This window comes from Lissotriton vulgaris, chromosome 1_1 (genome assembly GCF_964263255.1).
Source record: "Lissotriton vulgaris chromosome 1_1, aLisVul1.2, whole genome shotgun sequence".
In the NCBI taxonomy this organism is placed as follows: domain Eukaryota; kingdom Metazoa; phylum Chordata; class Amphibia; order Caudata; family Salamandridae; genus Lissotriton; species Lissotriton vulgaris.
In genome coordinates this window covers 1,253,350,913-1,253,371,372 of record NC_141685.1, presented here as the reverse complement: position 1 = coordinate 1,253,371,372, position 20,460 = coordinate 1,253,350,913, and positions in this window count along the sequence as shown.

Sequence of the window (20,460 nt, the reverse complement as noted above, 5' to 3'; positions counted from 1 at the left end):
GCAAGGACTTGTTATCCTAAGTAAGGTAAACAGTAACAGTTTAAAATGGCAAAACTGTTATTTCAATTTTATTATTACAACTAAACAAAGTCTTCTCTATCCAAAATGACAACTGCTGAATGGAATTTCACATTTCCATCAAAGGCACTTCATTTGTATATGATCTGGCACACTATAAACCACCCAGATTTATTAACTATATATGTAAGTGAATCTCACTTAGAGTAATCAGTAAATTATATGTCGGAGACCTTATTTTCCAAGTGCCCTAAAATGCACGTACCCAATTTAATGTTTCTTATTTTACTGAGCAACTTTTTAACTTGCTGTGCAGTTTGACAGCTTGGCTTGTAACTTTTATCCTCTCTCAGCCATAACCCCTGCACTTGGCCCAGTCCGCATATGCGCCCAATGCATATGCCAATAAATAAATTGTTCAAACAAGACTTGTGTACTTTGTTTGATTATGGGAAAGCGTGGCTGTATTTTTATTCAGCATGCATGGGGAATTTGGGTTTGATCATTTTTTCAAAAACTTCTTCACTACGCCTGCACCAGTGCCTCTAGTTATGACAACTCACCCATTCCTTCACGCACTCTCACTCAAGCTAGATTCATTTTTTCATGCATTTGTGAGGTTTGAAACAAGTGTATTTCACGTTCACTGAAGTGAATTCCTTTTGGGCTCTGGGCATGTGCTTTTTTTTATATCCGTTTCCAGAATCTTTTCTTGAATTTATCTCCATCCCTCAATCTAATCTGCTGTATGCAGGTGGGCTTTGTAGATGTTCGGAAGGCAAATTTGCTTTTTCAACTCCAGTCCTACCATATTTGAGAAAGTGCAACTTTCGCCAAAATTGTTGAGTCCAAAATAGTCTTTACTATTTTAACTCCAGTCCAGGAATATATTGGGAAAAGTTATAAGTTCCCAAAATGATTTTAAAAAGCGTTGAAAGTTGTAATTGTGTCCTGCCCTGAGGGTGCTGCTCACGGCATAAAACAAAAACAGCAATACCTGCAAATGGTCATACAAGGCAATCAATTCACAATGTTGACAATGTATCTGGTGGAGGTCACTTAGGGGCTCATTATGATGGTGGAGGGACCGCCACCGCCAGCAGTGCGGTGGCGGCCCTCCGCCATCTGGCAGCAATGTTCCCCCTGCCAGATTATGATGGTGGGGGGAATCCACAGGCAAGCGCGGCGGACGCAAACACCGGCAGCCACGGTTCAGCAAGGCAGTCCTTTTCTGCCTGCCTTCTGGAACTAAACTATGGGCCAACATAGGGACCCACCCACCAAGGCGGAACCCTCTACCCCTCCTTGCTACATTTGAATCAGAGTGTTTCCAGACAAAACACTGGGTCGTAGTCGAACTAAAACTACAGAGATAAAATTGTACAATCAAGAATCAATTGAGTGCACCGACAGAACTGCACGGTGAAGGGAGTCAGAGTATACTTTATCAGTGCTTTCACTTTAAAAGAAGTATTGGGTGCCGACACAAACTCTATTACAAGACACAAACTGACCTGACACGAGTTTACCTGCATAAACTGGGTAATAAACTCTCACCTTGCCAATTCTAGCCCTAGGTTTTCCTGCAGTAGGTTGGTAGCTGCAGCCACAGAGATAGATTGATATAGAACTGCTAAGAAATACATTTGAAGCATGAAAATTAGGACACTTGCCTCAAATTTGAATAACGGCACTTTGATAAATCTACCAAAGGTAGTGACAAGAGCCTGTGTTTAGGGGAGGGGAGCGAAGAGAAGATGCATGGTGAGTGCTTCAACAATATGACTCGGAAAACCGCTGTCGTCATATTGGAATAGATTGTACAGAGGCATTGGGTGCTCACCAACTCATGTGTTGGTAGACTGGGAGCTGCCATGCTAAAATCATGTAGTGCACCAGTCGTAGTGGCTGCAGTACTAGCTCGAAAAAACTCCTGTACAGTGAGAAGGTGTTGTTGCAATAACAGGGGAAGGATGGGACGGGGAGCAAGATACAATAAAATATGGGCAGGAAAGAAAATTCCTTCCTAGTTGTAGATTTGCTGTGAAACTGCAGCAGCCCATAATTGTGAAGCACACGCTCGAGGGAAACAAAGTGTCTACATTGTAAAGAAACCAAATATACATAGCTTCATGTTGTTAAATAACAAAAAAAAACCGAAGATATCTGTGTTTGTTGAAGGAAAAATGGCCACATGAAATGCTGCAAAATTGCCGTTAAATTTCCATATTTGTGCCGCTAAATTTCCATTTTTGTGCCGCTAAATTTGCTAATCCATGCCGCTTTATCCTGGGGGGTCATGTAGGGACTGGCCAGTGTATTGTACAATAAACTGGCCAGTCCATGGACATATGTGACATCTGCCAGGTCTGACAAATCAACAAGGTGACACCAATGAAAAGATGATGTGCTGGTCCCTACATGGCAATAGGTCCCTGTGAACATGACTCCAGTACCATTTGCATGGTCTGCATTGATACATTACAACATGTAAAAGTAATGTATATACCTCTGCACCATGTAATGAGATACAGTAGTGCACATAGCAAACAATGTGAAGATCTGTAAATTGTGTAGTGTATATACAGTGGATGACACACAGCTAACAGAATGCTTGCAGAGTGCACAACAATGACCATTCCCCATCTAATCCACAGGTGACCAAGAACTTACTGCTGTGGACAACACCAACGACCAGCAGGGCCAGTCCCCCTCCCCGGTACCTGGACTCTCGGATGTAGACTCCCAGGATACTCTGGACGATGAGCTTGAGGCCGGCCCATCTGGGATCCCATCCTCCACACCACCACTTCTGCTGCAACACTAACTGTACAGTGGACCCCTGCTGTTATGGCCTGTGCGTCCACCACCACCACCAGTGCCACCTGCAACACCCTCCCTGTCCCAGGGGATATCCAACCCACACCAACAACTGAGGATGGCAGGTAGAGTGTGTGGGGACCCACAATGGCAAGGCAACAGGTCTGTGGCAGCAGGGCAGATGGGAGGGCCAGGGTCCCCCTCAGACACCAGGAGGCTGGGACCCCATCCCTGGAACACATCACCAGAGTCCATGGTGCATACGAACAAACCCATGGACAGAGTGGCTGGTCGGACGATCTTTTACGGGAGCTCATCCTGCTGATGAGGTCATTCGACACCCGCATTGGACAACTGGTGGACCTCATGGGCCAAGAGTATAACAAGAGGAGGGAGGGAGAACGAAAGTGGATTCGGTCTCCCCAGGCAAATTACATAAACAAAATGGAATCCACTCTGGTAGTGGTAGTGATCCCTACAATGGTGGGGAGCACACAGTGTTGTTTTAAATACCCCTCACACACCAACAGGCCCCTTGGTGTCATGCTTCATCATTGGTGTCTTCGCACCCCTCTAGGGGATGCGGCGTGCTGCGACTCACGACTACGTAGGAGCACTGAAAGTGAACTATGTGTTGGTGTGTGTGAGGTAAATAAGTGTGAGTGGTGAGGGGGGTGAAATGTGGTGGTTAAAAGATCCCTGGCTCGTAGGTGAAAAATAATAAAAGGTTTTAAGCCCTCGGCTGGTATCGTTAAAAGGGTGCAGGGTGAGGTTGTTTATTGCATATTAGGGTACATTAACCTCAGAAAGTGCGTCGACATGTTTCGGAGTGTAAAAACTCCTTCTTCAGGACGAGGATATGCACAACTATCCTTACCTTACTCACATGAAATGCAGATGTAAAAGTGAACGCTACAAAAAATTAAAATAGGTGAAATGTACCTAATAGTGTTTATAGAAACAAAGTCTGTTGCGCCCAATTGGCATTTATAGAACAGAACCTGTAAATAGACAAAAAACGTGATAAATCATACCATCACAATAGGACGTCGATTTTGATCAGGAAAAATGACCTGTTCAATATAAAGAAGGGTAGAGTAGAACCCAATTGGGTCCAAAACCCTGTAAAGAAAAAGGACATGGACATACACAAAGACAAAGGCACACATATTTAGGAATGAAAACGCCATGGTAATCCCTAAGTTGGATTTCTGGAGGGAAAAACATGTTTATAGATAGTGCTTACTTATGGACAAAGGCTAGCTGGCCTCATGAGCCTATTTGTGGTATTGGGGGTTCTCTCTTCCTGCTCAGTTCGGCAACCTAAAAGATGTTAGAAAGCTCAATTCAGGATCTTATAGCTCATACTCACGGGTAATGTAGATACCACTGCCCTGAATAACAAAGCACCCAACTCACGGATTCTGCAAGACCTGATGGGCTGCCTTCCCCTCAACGCAGCTCCGATGTTATGTCGAGTGGTTCAGACTTGCCCCCTTATATATTGCCAAATATTGGTTAATTATTGCTTAATTGGTTGATTGAGAACGGATCAAGCCCAAAGAAGGAGTGTGTCCTTTGGTAGATGTTCCGGTATTGCGCGCAAGTGTTGGGCGTTTCCCAGTCTAATGCGCATGCGCGTCGGGGAAGTGTGTTCAAGGTACTGTCCCGGGTAGAGCGTATGCGTGAACCTACGCTAACTAACCGCGCAGGTGCTGTGCGGTGGGGCCATAGTGATTCCATTAGACCCCGGAGATGGCGAAACAAATGCAAATTTCGGGGATTTTACAAAAAAACTTGCATTGATATTTAATCGCCACCGAGAATATGTGCTGTGTCAACATACAGCAGCTGCTGTTCAAGCTTGTCCAGTATTTATCAAGGTCCGCCCATACCGAACATATTAAGGCAAGGATCCAGGATGGGTTTATTTGGGGTATCACTTCTAGATGGATGGATTAAGTGATGTATTAATGGGGTTGATTTATAGGTTAAATAGGGGTTAGCTAGTGCCAAAAATAAGAGATCTAGGTTTGTGGATGTGAGCCCATAGGTCATCGCAACTGGCTCCATGGAATGGAGTCATTGAGTCCGGTGGTGTCCGTGCCAAGACGGAAAACCCACCTCTGCTCCTTCTCAAATAGACCAACATCTGTTGGTAGTTGTTCAATGACAGTCCAGTGTAATTCGTTGACAGTGTTGTGCCTCCAAAAAATGTGCTGCCATTTTTGTGGTCGATTTTCTACACCTTACGTTGCTCTTATGCTCGTTTATTCTGGTCTTCACAGCTCGTGTAGTCATGCCCACGTACTCCACATTGCATGGGCACGTGATGAAGTAGACAACGTTCCTGCTGTTACAGTTAGTGAACACTCATTGTTCCCACTTTGTACCATTCCCGAAGGTGAGGGTCTGACTTTTTTTAGTTAGGTGGCAACTGTTGCAGTTACCACACGGATGGTGTCCACGTAACCCTTGCAAACAGATTTGTTGGGTCACTGGGGTTTGAGGTCTGGTATGCACAAGGATGTCTTTAAGATTCTTTCCTCTCCTGTGGGCAGAGGTTTTTCCAAATCAAGGGTGCCACTCGTTAGTATGCCGCAGTGTTTGTTCACCAGTTTGGAGACCTGGTTAGATACTGAACTGTATGTTGTAACACAGACCGTTCTGCTCGCTGTGTTGTCTCTGGGAGTTCTGTCTTCCAGGAGAGCCTCTCGGTTATTGTTCTGTGCCCTTTTCATTGCATTGTTCATCACCCTGTCTGGATATTGTCTCTGTTTCAGTTTTCTGCTCAGATCTTGGGCTTGGGACTTATACTTGGCTATGTCGCTACAATTGCGGCGTAGTCGAAGGAACTGTCGGTATGGTAGATTCTCTCATAGGTGACAAGGATGGAAACTGTCAAACCTGAGAAGACAGTTCCTCGCCGTTGGTTTGAAGTGAGTCTCTGTCTTTAGAAGCCCTGACTCATGGTAGATGTTTAGGTCCAAGAAAACCATCGACTCTCTGGACATCGAGTGGGTGAATTTTAGGAATGCGTTTTGTGTGTACAGCCAGGTCATGAAATCTATAATTGATTGGCCATCACCCTCCCAGATGACCAAGACATCTATGTAACGTCGCCAGGTGCGGATTTTGTCCCTGAAAGGATTACTAGGATGTAGGATCTTGGTAGACTCCAGATGGTGCACATACAATCCCGCCAGGCTCAGCGCAAAAGTGCTCCCCATGCTGGTTCCATGTTGTTGCAGATATAGGGTGCCTTCATAGTCAAAAAAGTTTTTGGTTAGTGCTATGGAAATACACTCCATTACCACTCCACGTGGGGTTTGATATTTCCATTAGTGGGAATGTAGTACCTCCTCAATAATTAGGAGGGTTTCATCATATGGAAGGCTGGTGTAGAGGCTTTCTATGTCAAGACTCAACAACATCTGTGAGTCTTGGTCAAATGGGTAATTTTGTAGTACCTGCAGGACCTGTCCCCCCCCCCCCCCGGTACCTGGACTCTCGGATGTAGACTCCCAGGATACTCTGTACGATGAGCTTGAGGCCGGCCCATCTGGGATCCCATCCTCCACACCACCACGTCTGCTGCAACACTAACTGTACAGTGGCCCCCTGCTGTTATGGCCTGTGCATCCACCACCACCACCAGTGCCACCTGCAACACCCTCCCTGTCCCAGGGGATATCCAACCCACACCAACAACTGAAGATGGCAGGTAGAGTGTGTGGGGACCCACAGGGGTGAGGCAACAGGTCTGTGGCAGCAGGGCAGATGGGAGGGCCAGGGTCCCCCTCAGACACCAGAAGGCTGGGACCCCATCCCTGGAACACATCACCAGGGTCCATGGTGTGTACAAACAAACCCAGGGACAGAGTGGCTGCTCAGACGATCTTTTACGGGAGCTCATCCCGCTGATGAGGTCAATCGACACCCGCATTGGACAACTGGTGGACCTCATGGGCCAGCAAGTGGCGTTACTGAGGGACAGGCCTGCGTCCCAACCAACACCACGCCCCTCTGTTTTGCCATGGGATGACAGTTCACCATCCTCCCCTGCAGCCACAGAGAGGGGTGAGACCTCAGACGCAGCTGGCACCACAGCAGGGCCCCCCAAGCCAACCAACCAAGGGGCCGTCCGAAGAAGAGCCTGGGAGTCTCTTGTGACAAAGCACCAGCCAAACGCCAGTCATGGAGTCAGCCCTGATGGTAACCCTCTTCCCCACTGCATTGACTGTTTGGACTGTCCTTCCCCACACTGCCTTGTGAATGGCACCTGTTTGTTGGACTTGATCGCCACATCAAAGTGGTATCTATTCTTACGTATCATTTACCATGGCTGTCAACTCACTGCCCATCATCACCTCCATGTAAATCTGCCCACACCCCTCACATGTGAACTTTGTAAATAAAATACCTTACACACTGTCTTTGAGTCAGAATTGTCTTTAGTGCAGGATGTACAGTCTTTAAAATGTCCATAATGTATCAGAAGTATGTACTGTATTCAGGCAAGGAGAAGTTTGAGGCTCTTCCGGAAACACAACCGAACAACATACACTGGTGTGAGTGTGGCATCACAGACAGTACACTACACTAACCATCTACATAAACCAACATGCAGACAACACAATGTGAAAAAAGTGTCAACATACACGTCCCGTGTACGTTCACTGATGACATGTCACAGTCACATATCCACACAAAGGTGACTTTACATCTGGCTGTGTAAACCATTCACACATAGCCCTTCACGACAACAGCAATCTCACCAGACAATGTATATGTTGGACTTCCTCACCCACCTTCAAGTGAAGTAGCGGGTGATGAGCTGTTGACGCATGTCACCACCTTCCTCCTCTCCACTGTCCTCATCACTGGACTCAGGTTGTGCAGGCGGGGGCCTTGAGTCCTTATCATCATCCAGGAGCAGGGGAATCTGTTTGCGAATGGCCAGGTTGTGGAGCATGCAGCATGCCACTACGATCTGACACACCTACCTGGGCGAGTATCCCAGTGCACCTCCAGTTTTGTCCAGGCAGCGGAAACATGACTTGAGCACACCAAAATTACTCTCCACCACATGACGTGTCCTCCCATGGGCCTCATTGTATCGGGTAGCAGCCGCATTCCGCAGTGGGCTCAGCAGCCTTGGACGGCTGGGATATGCAGTCACCTAGGTATGAAAAATAGACATTGCAATGTTGCAAAGGCAGAGGTCAGCAGGTCACACACCCAGCACACCATACGACTGGCTATACTCACCCCAATCCATGCATGCTCAGGAAGCAAATTAGCCATCAGCCGGGGCACAATGCTACTCCTCAGGATGGCAGAGTCATTGGCTGATCTAGGGAATCTGGCACACATATGCGAGATGATCATATCTGCCAGGCACAACACCTACACATTGATGGAGTGGTAATGTTTTCGATTACGACAAATGTGCTCACTTGCCTGTGGTGGCACAAGACCGACGTGTGCAATCTATGGCGCCAACAACATGGGGGATGTGCCCAAGGGGATATAAGTCTCCCTTCACTGCTGCCAATTCAGCACCCCTGGGGAAAGGGATATATCTGTCCTTGTATCTCATCATGGTGGATAGAACATCACGCAGCACCATGCTGAACATCGGTTGAGACATCCCACCAGCGCTGGCCAAAGTCTCCTGGAATGATCCAGTGGCAAAAAAATGGAGGGCTGCCATCACTTCATGAGTTGGGGTGAAAGCTGTTGAATATGTCCGGCGAGGCTGCAGATGGGGCTCCAATATATCACAAAGGGTCTTCAGGGTGCATCTATCAAAGCGGAATTTGCGAATGATCACCACATCCTCCATGTCTTCCAGCAGTGTCAAGTGACAAATCTGATTTGGCCTCCTCCTAGTTGAGATCAAAGTGGACACATGTCAATGACATCTATCATGAGATGGCCACAGCATATCCCTTACAGGATGACACAGGATAAACACAGACTGACTTGACAAATGAGTGACACACCAGGTCACATGGGTGGATGTTTGAGCCACACAGGGGGCACACCTCTCTATTTAAAATAAACAAGTGCCTCAAACACCATATAGGTCAATGTGAATGCACATAGTTTCATGTCCACATTTCACATAAGCACCCCTGGGAGCGTGGCATTCAGCCAATTTGCGACAAATCAAAACCACTGTCTCATACTCTGCTGTACCAGTCACACCTCAATGCATCATTCCAACTGGACACACCTGCACAACACAATGACCAAAGTTGGCAGTGAACTGACAATTGTGTGTATGAGCAGACAGATTAGCACAAGTTAGTAACTACATCATACAGTGAGACAAGCCTTGCCAAGGTCATCACTGCCCCACAACACATTGATATGTGTACTAAGTATGAGCGGAAAATCCGTTCCACTCGCGGATTTTGCAAATTTTCGGTAAATTCGCGATCCACGAACTCCCGCGAATTTACCGAGAATTCGCAAATCCGCGAGCGGCGGATTTTTCCGGGGGCAAAAGTTGAAGGCCTGTTGTAACTATTTTAGGATGGCGCCGGCAAGCTGCCAGCGCCATCCTAAAATAGTTACTAAGTTAGCTTCAACAGGAAGCTCTAATAGATAAAATAAAGCAGGTGCTCGATTTTATCTATTAGAGCTTCCTGTTGAAGCTAATTTAGTAACTATTTTAGGATGGCGCTGGCAGCTTGCCGGCGCCATCCTAAAATATTTACCATGCCCTTCCTGTGACTTCTTCACAATCTACCGTGGAAAATCAGCTGTAATGCTGGATAAAGGCTTTTGCATCCGTGACTTTCACGAGCGCAATACCCGTGCTGTTTCTGTGACCAGGAGCTTATTTCTCTTCATCTGCTGAACTGATCTTTCTCTGACCTTTTATACACACTAAAAGCATGTGTGAACTCACATGGTAGCCCTGCCCGTTTGGCCCAGCCCACACACTCGCGGTTTGCACCGTCTTCCCGCCATTCACCCACTATGATGGACAGCTCACTCAAGGGACCCCTGCGCCCTTCGGGGCGATTAGATAGTAACACGCACATGGTCGCTCGAACTAGTTGATGCTCAAAATCAGTGACTCATTCATAGCCCAAAAACAATCATGAGCGTCTTCGAGGCGGGACAGGTGTGCCTCTTCCCAAATCTACTGTGGAAAATCAGCTGTGATGCTGGGTAGAGGCCTTTGCATCCTTGACTTTCATGAGCGCAATCCCCGTGCTGTTCCTGTGACCAGGAGCTTCTTTCTCTTCATATTATTGTGTTCGCACGGGTTGCTGCAAGTTCGCACGCGTTTTGTACAATTTCGCAATTTGCGAAATTGTACAACACCCTCACGAACTTGCAGAAACCCGGGCGAACATAAAAAAAAATCCGCAAATTCGCGAGAATTCGCGGATTTTGCGGATTGAGAGTTCGCAAATCCGCAAAATCCGCGAACGCGAGATCCGCAAAATTCGCCCATCCCTAATGTGTACACATTGTAGAGTCCACCACAACACGTCACACATACACAACTATGGCACATGTAGGCACCTGTGGAGTCAATGGAACATTGGCATTGTGTGCACGCTGATGTGCCCTTCACCATGTGGCCACTGTGCACTGTTGCAGTGTTCCCGATGGACATTGCCATTGTATGTGGGCCAAATCATGGTAGCTACTGCCTGGCCCCAGCAGTGCATCACCAGCACCGCCCATACACACAAGTGCGGTAGTGATAGCCATAGGGACATGGGAAGATGGTGGTTGGCATGCTCTGCCACCCAAATCGCGGTAGCTACCGCCTGGCCCCAGCGGTGTGTCACCAGCACCTCCATACACACAAGTGTGGTAGTGATAGCCGTAGGGGCATGGGAAGATGGCGGTTGGCATGCTCCGCCACCCAAATCGCGGTAGCTATGGCCTGGCCCTGGCGGTGTCTCACCGCCATGAAGCATGGCCTAGAGCCAATGTGATCGATGATTGCAGAGGCATGATGCAATTTTGAAAATCGCGTTAGGCGTGCACCGCCACCACGGAGGCGGATATTGGATGCTTCTGAAAGATGCACCATCGCGGTTGCGCACCCCGGGCCCCTGCGGTGCATCACCACCATGGAGCATGCCCTAGAGCCAATGGGATCGATGATTGCCGTGGCATGATGCAATTTTGAAAATCGCATTAGGCGTGCACCACCACCGTGGAGGCGGACAATGGATGCTTTTGAAAGATGCACCATGGCGGTAGCGCACATCGGGCCCCTGCGGTACATCACCGCCATGGAGCATGCCCTAGAGCCAAATGGGATCGATGTTTGCGGTGGCATGATGCAATTTTTAAATTCGCAGTAGGTGTGTACCACCACCACGGAGGCAGCCATTGAATGCTTTTGAATGAGGCAGACCTGGACAACCAACTGTTGCAGCTTGGCACCTTTGGAACGACTACCCAGGGCGCTATATATGTGTGGGAGTGAGCCTCAAATATCCACTGCTCACAGAGCCTGCTGCCTGAGACCCCTTACCTGCTGCTGCTTCCAGGGTCTGCTACCTGAGACTCTCATCTGCTGCTGCCTCCAGGGACTGCTGCCCTAGACCCCTCATCTGCTGCTGCCTCCAGGGACTGCTGCCTGAGACCCTCATCTGCTGCTGCCTCAAGGGACTGCTGCCTGAGTCCCCTCATCTGCTGCTGCCTCCAGGGACTGCTGCCCTAGACCCCTCATCTGCTGCTGCCTCCAGGGACTTCTGCCTGAGACCCTCATCTGCTGCTGCCTCAAGGGACTGCTGCCTGAGACCCCTCATCTGCTGCTGCCTCCAGGGACTACTGCCTGAGACCCTCATCTGCTGCTGCCTCAAGGGACTGCTACCTGAGACCCCTCATCTGCTGCTGCCTTCAGGGACTGCTGCCTGAGATCCTCATCTGCTGCTGCCTCCAGAGACTGCTGCCTGAGACCCTCATCTGCTGCTGCCTCCAGGGACTGCTGCCCGAGACCCCTCACCTGCTGCTGCCTCCAGGGACTGCTGCCTGAGACCTTCACCTACTGCTGCCTCCAGGGACTGATGCCTGACACCCCTCACCACCCAATTCCACCACAGGTGTTCCATGTGGACAGGGATGGCAAGGACAGAGAAGATTTGTGCCAGTCCAATCACAAGCGAGGATCTGGAGGTCCTGGTTGACGAGGTACTCGCTCAGTACCCAAGGCTATATGGTGCCCCAAATGTCATGGTAAGTAATAAAAAATGGAGGTGTAGGGCAGGGGGGGCACACATGTCGTTGGACCGCTACAGTATATGCCTGAGGGTGTGGGGTTGTGTCATGCACTGACAAACATGCTGTCTCCAGGGGGAAGGAGTGTGTCCCAATGTCACAGGTTTCCCTGCCTGCAGTTGAAGGTCTGAGTGAAGTGTGTTGCATTGTCAGCCATACAGTGACACAGTATGTTGGCCATGCAGGTCCCAAGACAGTAATTGCTTGGCTGAATGGCTATGTATGTTCCTGTTGTCCAACTCAGTGTGAGCCCAGATGCTCTGCACAGTGCCCGCCCACCAAAGACGTGATCAGATCACTGCACTTATTGTGTACTTACTCTTGTTTTCTCACTGTGAAATCCAACTATGTGCCATCTCTGCCCTGTATAATTGCACAAGCCCACACTTGTGTAGATCTATATTTTGTTGGAGAGTCCGTGTACCCCAATGCCACACACATGACATACTGATATATTCACTTGGCATGCACATTGAGTGCTGCACAGTCTTGCACACTGTGAGTCAACCCACAGACACAGGTCATATATGTGATGTATGTTGTGGCCAGACATGCATAGGACTGGAGATATGTGCAAGTCAAATAGGGGGTTCAGTGCTGTCATCCTGCATGTGTGTGAGATGTGCATGGACTCTGTACGCGCTCATAAATGCATGCAATCACATCAGCTTAGCACATGCAGAGTGCCCATGTGAGATGTGCCCCAAGGTGGGATGGACAGACATCAGATTTGGTAATTAGTCTGTGTCTTGCTACTGTACTGATAGATGTTGATACATGACACTGTGTCACTGATCAATTCCCCTTCTTGTCTCCCATGCTTGCAGCTCAAGGTACACCAGCGTAAGGCCGTGTGGAGGGCCATTCCAGCAAAGGTGCAAGCTCTGGGGGTATCTAACCGACGGCGCACCCACTGCCACAAGAGGTGGGACGACATCAGCTGGCTGGCAAAGAACGTGGCAGAGATGACCTTGGGGCTGCTTCCTCGCACTGGGCGGTTGGCACGGCGCAGCATGACACCACTGATGGGCCGCATCTTGGCAGTGATTCATCCAGAGATGGCTGCACGTCTGAAAGAACATCAGCAGCAAGGCAGGGGTGAGTATTTGGGTAGGGTGACTATGGCAGGGAGCGGATGCATGTATGAGGGGGCTTGTGCCTGCAGTGGCCTATGTGATGTTTGTGGAGTGGTGCAGAGCAGTGTCATGTAAGTGGCTTCTGGGTTGGGTGCCATGTGATCATGCATTTGCAGAAACTGTACTTACAAAGGTGATCCTCCCTGCTGTGCAGTCCCATTGCCGTATGTGTTGTGCTCTTCTTGGTCAATCAGCATTGGGGTAGTCTGGGGAATCGATTTGGGAGTGTACAGCAGTGTTCCCAATCTGAGTGTGACTCCATCTATGTGTACATTGCATGCACCATGAATGTTGAGTCCGAGACATCTGACAACAATGTGCACTAGTCTTTGGGCCCCAGAGGACAACATGGTGTTTTGCATGGGCTATTTGCCATTGTAAACTGTCATGTCGTAATAGGTGTCTGTGTTGTCCCATCCTGTTCCCTCAAGGTCTGTCAGTGGCAACAAGTGGTGTGCCCACATCATGTCTGTAGGTGTGGGCAGAGCAAGTTGTGTGTCTTGTAGACTTCAGCCACGGGCAGGGTGCTGAGCTGTGCGGCCTTAACATTGCTAAGTCATGACAGGTGATCAGGGTTACATGCACTGTTGTGGTCTATGTAAGGAGTTGTTGCAATGTGATTGCAGAGTGTGGTGTGCAACCGGTAGAATTAGGCATCTTTTGTACTGCATTGAATGCATTTCTTTGTCCTGTTGATGCCACCAATTTGACCCTGCATCTCTTACTCATGCAGATTTGCCAGTGGTCACGGAGGGACAGGAGCCGGTCACCAGTGGGGATGAGACTAGCACCACAGCTGCACAGGAGCCCAGTGACACAGAGGTCACCAGCGCCTCAGAGGGGGACCGGAGTATACAGGGGGAATCCCTGCCTGAGACCCAGAATACCACATCATCAGATGACAGTGGGGATGCATCAATGTTGGCGGGCACAGGGAATGGAGACTCTGCATCATCTTCTACCACACAGCGGGCAGTGCCCATGCTCCCACCCACTTTCTTCTGGTGCTGCCCGTGTCCATGTCAGTAAGAGGGGACGAGTTACATTCACACCTGGCACCGCTGCCCCTGCACCTGTCCCTCCTGCTGCCCTCAATGCTGAGTGTGTTGAGCTTCTGCGCCAGCTTTGTGTGGGTCAGACAGCCCTCCTCAATGCCTTCAGTGACCATTACAAAAAATTAGCCCAGGTGGTTGCCTACATGGAGGGCATACACTCCAACGTGGGTGGGCTGCACCATACTGTCCAGGCTTTGTCATCCACAGTGACGTCTATCCTTCAACAGGCAGATACTCCCATTCGTGCTCCAGGGCATTTGTCCATGCCCCTGTTAGTGGCCACATCTGATGATAGTGACCACGGTTCCCATGCATCACAGTCACGATACAGCACAAGGAGCAACAAGCAGAAACAACCCAAGCGGTCCCGCCCGTGGACACCATCCCCACTGAAGAGCAAAGCCACCCCAGAATTCAAAGACAAGAGCCCATCAGGGAAAAGCAAGGCCCAAAAGCAAAGAAGCAGTCCTCAAGCTCACATGCCTCGGAGGAATCCCCAGCTAAGGACTCTCCTGTCCGTAAAACTTCTCGCAAGGCATGCAGTTTCTGTGCCCACTGAGGAGGAGTTGTATGGCAAGGGTACACCTAGTAAGGGCTCAGGGTCACATTCCCCCACCACATCAACTCCCATTCAAAGCCCAGTGAAGCAGGTGAAGGAGGGCACTGTAGGGGAATGGGGTGAAGCCGCAATAAACAAAGAACAGCAGAGCCAGCTCCTTGAAGCCAAGACCTAGGCACCCCTGCATCCCGGCGAAGCACCCCAACACCTGCCAACTACCTCAGCCAAGACCTGCCTAAAGCTCTGCTGCAAGGACCGGGGGGGCCTTCTGTTTACAAGATAACTTATTACCCAGGGGCAGATTTACTCTCTGAAAGACCAGATGATTGTTTGAAAAACAGTACAATAATGATGAAGAACTGCAATGAGCAGCAGACTGATATGTAAATAGCCTTGAAAAAGCCCTGGCGCAAATCGTCATAGGGGGTGAAACACGTGTCAGCTGTTCATGTTTTTACTACAATCAATAAAGATCCTTTTTCTACACAAAAATGGACTTTTGACTCAATCTATATGAGTAAGGATTCAGCCTGATGACACAAAGAACTGTTGTAAATCACACTCACTATCCCCCTAAACACTGTAGGGGCCACCCCTGGTAAACAGGGAAAGGAGGGCACTGCAGGGGTTACACCTGGCAAACAGGGGAAGGAGGGCCAGAGGCGTAGCCAGACGAAGCGTTCCCCAGGATCCAGCACGTCACCAGAGGGAGTGCCAGTGTCTGCACCTGATTCAGCTCTGTTGATGTGTGTGCCTGTTGTGTCAAGTCCAGTTCCCATTAACCCCAGCACAGGGAAGCCATTTCGGATTCCCAAGAAGTTGAAAGTCACCCCTCAAACTTCTCCCACCCACACTGTGTCTCAGTTCTGCATGACTCCACCTCCACGTGCCACTACACCACCTGGTCCAAGCAGCCCTCTGGCTTGCCAAGCCACTGATAGCCCTACCTCACCTGGGCTGCTCTCTCCCCAAGCAGGTGCTCCTGATGTCCCCGACACACAGCCAGCTCCCATTCCACCTGAGAGCCAAGCATGAGTGCTATTACCCCTCACACACCTGTCTCTCTCACATGTGGGCCTGCTCTGCCCATTGTTACGCCCTGCCTCTGTTGCTGCCCATACAGTCGTACACACTGCCTGTGCAGATTATCATGTCCTCGCTCTGCACTTTGCCATGCCCACTGGCCTTTGTGTTCTGCCCTTGCCTGTGCATATTCTCATGTCCTCGCTCTGCACTTTGCCATGCCCACTAGCCTTTGTGTTCTGCCCTTTCCTGTGCAGATTATCATGTCCTCGCTCTGCACTTTGCCATGCCCACTGGCCTTTGTGTTCTGCCCTTGCCTGTGCATATTCTCATGTCCTCGCTCTGCACTTTGCCATGCCCACTAGCCTTTGTGTTCTGCCCTTTCCTGTGCAGATTCTCATGTCCTCGCTCTGCACTTTGCCATGCCCACTGGCCTTTATGTTCTAATTTTGCTTGTGCAGATTCTCACATCCTCGCTCTGCACTTTCCCATGCCCACTGACCTTTGTGTTCTGCTGTGTTGGACTCTTCCCTGTGCAGCCTCTCATGCATGTACTTGCTGTGAACCTTGCCCTGGACACTGGCCCTGTTGCTCTGCTGTGTTGGACTCCTCCCTTTGCAGCCTCTCATGTACTTGCTGTGCACCCTGAACTGCCCACTGGCCCTGTTGCCCTGCTCTGTTGGATTCCTCCCTGTGTAGCCTCTCAAGTACTTCCGGTGAACTTTGCTCTGGACACTGGCCCTGTTGCTCTGCTGTGTTGGACTCCTCCCTTGTGCAACCTCTCATGTACTTGCTGTGCACCCTGTATTGGCCACTGGCCCTGTTGCTCTGCTGTGTTGCACTCTTCCCTGTGCAGCCTCCCATGTACTTGCTGTGAACTTCGCACTGGACACTGGCCCTGTTGCTCTGCTGTGTTGAACTCCTCACTTGTGCAGCCTCTCATGTACTTGCTGGGCACCCTGTACTGGCCACTGACCCTGTTGCTCTGCTGTGTTGGACTCTTCCCTGTGCAGCCTCTCCTGTACTTGCTGTGAACTTTGCCCTGGACACTGGCCCTGTTGCTCCGCTGTGTTGGACTCCTCCCTGTGCAGTCTCTCATGTATTTGCTGTGCACCCTGAACTGCCCACTGGCTCTGTTGCTCTGCTGTGTTGGACTCCTCCCTGTCCAGCCTCTCATGTGTTTTCTGTGCACCTTGAACTGGCCGCTGGCCCTGTTGCTTTGCTGTGTTGGACTCCTCCCTGTGTAGCCTCTTATGTACGTGCTGTGCACCCTGAACTGCCACTGGCCCTGTTACTCTGCTCTGGCCTGTCATCATGGTCCCATGACCTACATGAGATGTGTGCTCTTGGGTTGTCATGAGGTGTGCAGTGTGTTGGTATGTCCATTCTGTTCTGTCTGACTCCTATTTGCTGTTTTAGTCACTTGTGAGTGTGCAGTGTGTGTGACTGGCACATCAGTGTCGTGTTTGTTTGTTCATCCATGTGTCTTGATTCTGTTTGTGTAGACTGTGCAGATCTGCTGTTAAATACACCGCCATTGTGGTTGTGTTTCTCAGGCATTGCAGGCACAAACTGCCTTTTATCCTCATGTATGCCATGGTGTGTGTGGTGTAGTGCCATCTCCTATATGTGCATCTTGTGCCTACTCTTTGTGGGCCTGGGCTCCCTCTGATTGTGTTTTTTGCCTTCCTGCCATGTCCACTGATGATGTGCAGTACACTTCACTTGAATGTATGCTGACCCCTTGCTTTGTGTGTGTGTATGTGCCTCCTCATCACTTCATTTGTAACATTGTGGTGTGTGGTGCTTTTGTTTGGGCTGGGGTTATGTACCACTCATGTGCTTTCCCTAAGTGTTCCTTTGTGGTGTTCTTGTGCTGTTTTGCCGTCATGGATGCTCATCTGCTGTTCAGCTGTGTGTGCTGGCCAGTGCTATGTTCAATTTGATTCTACCCTTGTGGCCGAGATCTGTGCATCTGTTGTGGTTGTGTTAGATGTATGTATGATGGCTGTGTTGTTGCTTCACTTCTTGGGTGTGCTGTTGTGTCACTCACGGCTGTGTGTGACTGGAATGCAAGGTGTGCACACACTGATTGCTGTGTGTTCAGTGCTGTGTATATGTGGCCTTGACATTGAGTCATGTGCATCCCCTGATGTCCTGCAATGCTTGTTCAGTTTGTTCAGTTTGTTTGAACTGTGCATCTGTAGTTGTTTTGATGTGGCTGTGTTGTTCTGGGATGGTGCACTTCTTGTGTGATTTGTGGTATGTTGTGTGTGCTTTGTACCTGAGTGATGAGGTTGTGCCCTCCTGTTGTGTCTGTGCTCCCATTGCCTTGCCACAGATTTGCTACCAGGGTATCGCTGTTTAGTTGTGGTTCTGTGTGTGTTTCATTTGGGTTATGTGTTTGTGTGATGTTTTTATGCAGACATTTGCTGTGGCATTCCTGTGTGTTATGTTTGTGGCTACACCCAGGGTGTGTGTTTGTATTTGTGTGTATGGAGTGGCAAGTATTGGCAGCCTTCAGTATGTGTGACACTGGTGTTGTGTGCTGTTGCTGTGAGGGGGGTATGTGCGTAGATTCCTTCTGGTGTTTGTCAGTAATGGAGTATGAATATGGGCCCTGTGTGTTGTGCTGCTGGTGTACTCCTGTGAGGTGGTTGTATGCATGTGTGCCTGTTCCCAGTTTGACTTCCAGACCTTCCTTTGTTCCTTGTGCCTTTACCTTGTATGCCTTGCTGTCTCCTTGTGTAGTTGCACTGTGGTGTCTGTGGTTTGACTTCAATGACTGTACCAGCCTTGTGTGGTTTGATTGTCTGAGGGGGGTGTTCTGTGTTCCTTGTCTTGGATGTAATGTGCACATGCTTGTTATGTGTCTCCATGGCCTTCCATTTGTGTTCATCCCAATTTGGCTTGCTGAGTTGTTGTGCTCAATTGCTGTTTGCATTTTGTGTGTCTGTGTGTAACTGTGTGGTATGTATGTGTGACTGTGCAGGCTGTGTGTCTATGTGCATGTTTGTTCCTTGTAGGTGTTTATTTGGTGCTTGTACTCATGTTTTTTCCATATGTGTGGTGGTGGTATGGTATGTGTGTTCCCCTGGCACTGTGCTGTGTGTTGTGTGTTCCTGTGCAGCCACTCCCGCAGTGTCTGTCTCCCTGGTTGTTTTTGTGTGGTACAGGATGTGGATTCAGCTGGCTTGTTGTTGTGCACAGGATGGGCACATGGCCTGTGCCTTCATGGGGTGTGCTGATGTGTGTTGGGAGGAGGGGTGTACCCGAGGTCTTAGTGTCCTGCCCATGCCTTGTACTGGCCCTGCATTCTTCATTGTGTGCATGTATTCACTTGTATTCACCGCTGCAGTGACGTGACCGGGACATTGGTGCATGATCGCAGACGATGTATGTCCAAGATGCAGAGTGGTGACTTGGTGGCAATAGGGTCATGTGTGGGTCACCTTGTGGATGTGTTACTGTCACAGCAGGGTGTCTGTTGTCGATTTGGACCCTGTGTCAGCCTGTGTGTTGTGTGCTGTATTTGTGTAGTTGCGTACCTGCGGCGGCGGCCGAGGCGGGCCATGAGTTGATAGTGATGTAGCAGGTACAGCACCGGGAACACGTGTAGAGCTGGGTCCATGGCGGTCGTGACCGGGTGGAGGGTACCGGGACTCTGGGTTCGTGCTCCGCTGTTTAGCTTCCGACGTCTCTGATTGTGCGGCATCTCCATTGTGGTGCGTCTGCTTGTTTGGGGTATCATAATTTGGGAGCGGGGTGGACGTCATTCCGCACGGCGGTGAGTCTCAATTGGATCCCACCGCTGCGGTGGCGGGCGTACTTTGATGACGGGATTTGACCAATGTTTGGCAATACTAATATGGCGGACGTGTTTGCCGCTGCGCAAGGGCAGAAAAATGCATTTTTCCGCACCACCAGCACCGCTGTGGTGCCACCGCCCGACATCCTACTGGACCCCTTACTACTCAAAAATAATACTTTTTTAAACATGCAGACTCACTTCAGCATAGTAAAAGGCATTTCTTAAAAGTGATACTTTTCAAAAATATATGTGGAAACATTTCATTCCCCACATGCAGACAATTACATTAGTGAACTTAAATGCTAGTGAAGAAAAACAGCACAGAATCATATTCATTTTCAGTCAGTGGTTAGCCAGTTGGTCCCGAATCTTCTCAAAGAACTACATAAAAATGGAAACATTGGCCTGTTAATATTTCACCAGTGTGGTACATTCTATGCTCTGTTGAGCTCCTTAATGATATATTAGTGTGACCAGAGAACCAACCTCTCTGCGTTGCTCATGCCACTGTTTGACTTTTGTCAGCCTATTTGTAACCACTCAGGAATACATAGATAAATACATTTATCATCATCGCTATATTGTTAGTATTAAGCCCTAAACATACACCCGAAAATATAGGGGATGCATGTCAACATCGTTGGCAGGTGTATTCTCCCCTTAGAAAATTTTGTGCATCATTAGGATGGCGGGAGGACTTCCGTCTGCCCGCCACCCGAGCGGTGCTGGAACCGGACGGCAGTGTTGCGGTGGTCCTGTACCGGCGATTAGGAT